Genomic DNA, 2,147 nt, shown 5'->3' with positions numbered 1-2,147 from the left:
GCTTTGAGTAAAGGAAAACAGAACATGAGTTCATACAAGTCTGAAGAAATGAGTTTCTCCATATATGGTTTACAGCTCATTTGTGCTCTTAACCCTGTCTTTTCAGTGTGTCCGTGTGACTCAGCACCTATTGCAACACAGATATTTAGGAGGCTGCATCAGACTTTCTTTTGAGGTAGGGGATCTTTCCAAAGGGAATTCTGGAGGCTCCAGAAATAACAGTCTTCAATTTTTTATGGAGGGTTATGGTGATTAAAGAAAAACATACTTCTATAAATATCTTGCAAAATGTTTTTTCTTTTTACTTTTCTTTAGAGTTATATCAACACACAGTGATAGACATATGGGGTTAACATTATACTTTACCTAGAATTCATTGCAGATGTTGGAAGCATATATGTGTACAGGTGTGTGTGTGTATGTGTGCATGCGTGGGAAGAGGGGGCAAAGAGACATAGAACAGTAGAAAGAACACCAGTTTCAAAGTCAGATTTTAGTTTAAGTTCTGTTCCAAACCAGCTGGAAGACGTTGGACAAGTCATCAAACTCTCTGAGCCTCAGTTACCTCTTGAATGAGGCTAACAGGACTATTTCTACCTCTTTTTTTTTTTTTTTTGGATTTATTTATTTATCACATCTCTCCCTAATTAAAGGAGGGTTTTCAACCAAAAAGCTCCTTGTTTTTGATATCTCAGGCAAAGTAAGGAAGAATTTTGAGAAGCAAGTATAGAAAATTAAGATTCTGCTAGATCTGATTAGATTTTCTAAGGGAATATAAATATAACTCCCATGACACCATCACAGCGTTATAACTTTGCCTGCCTCATCTCACTTAATCCTCATGACAATCCCATGGCTTAAATACTATTATTAACCCCACTGTTTTTTCAACCCCATTTTTAAAGCAGGGAGACTGAGGCACAGAGAGCATAAGTAACTTGGCCAAGATCACACAGCTGGTCATGGCAGAGCCGGTATTCAAATCGAGGTCTGTCTGATTCCTGAGCCTTTATTTATCTTAACCACTACTCTAGAAATCCTTCTCTTAGAGGAAGAGTTGGGGAGATATATGCATAGAGATGCTTCTAAAAATTTACATTTTTATTTGATAATGTAAATTTACATAATTATAGTAAAAGTAATCCTCTACCCTGGGATCCGTCTTTCTCACAAATCATAAAAGTTCTTCAGCCTTCCTAAAATATTTCCCTTCCATCCTGGAAGGAGAAAAGGAATTCAGTTTTCAGGTTCATTTGCTTGTCATTTAGATGCTAGCAGAGGTAATCCATTCACTTCAATTAACAGTGAGTGCCCACTCTGTACCAAGCACCATACCAGGTGATGGTAATGCAGATGCTTGCCTAAACCACCCTGAATGATTTGTCTAAATGAAACCAATGCCATGACAGTTCTTAAGCAATCCATAGCTTTTAATTACTACATAGTATTGTGAGGCAAATCAAGGATCTAATTTAGCTCCTCATTTAATTCTGTTCCCCATTGCCTTGACCACCAAGTCATTCACCAGGTAAGAGGATCCTCACTATAACAACAACCTCATCCTCCATGAAAGGTTGAAAACTTTCTGTAAAGGATCAGGTAGTAGAGATATTTGTGGATCTCTGGCACAACTACTCAACTGGCCATTGTTGCACAAAAGCAGCCATAGAGGATATGTAAATGGATGGGCATGGCTGTATTCCACGAAAATGGAATCTACAAAAACAGATGGAGACCCGGATTTGGCCAATAGACTGTAGTTGCCTACCTCCACAACCCCTCACGCCGACAAAAACTGACATCTCACCCATCCTGGGCTGGTGTTCTGCTAGCTCAATCCACTGCCCCAGCCTGACCAGGACTATCTGAAGCTTTTAAAAAGTCACAGAAGACTGTGAACAGTGGTAAATTAGTGCAGAACTGCTATCCAATCCAAAATGAACTAAAGTGAACTATCAAAGCAAACTAACGTGCCCAATGACCACTGAATCTGAGGCCCTATATCTAACTCTCCCCTTCCTTCCTTATCATCACTCTTATCCTAAAACGGAAATATGCATTTGATTACTTGTAGCTTTAATTTAAGTTCATGCCCAGATTCTAGCTCTTAAAGTAAGGAATATTTATATTTTTCATTCAAGAAAAAA

The sequence above is a fragment of the Dasypus novemcinctus genome, chromosome 12 (assembly GCF_030445035.2).
Source record: "Dasypus novemcinctus isolate mDasNov1 chromosome 12, mDasNov1.1.hap2, whole genome shotgun sequence".
Lineage (NCBI taxonomy): Eukaryota > Metazoa > Chordata > Mammalia > Cingulata > Dasypodidae > Dasypus > Dasypus novemcinctus.
The sequence above is the reverse complement of the archived record's forward strand: the minus strand, read 5'-3'. Positions refer to the sequence as shown.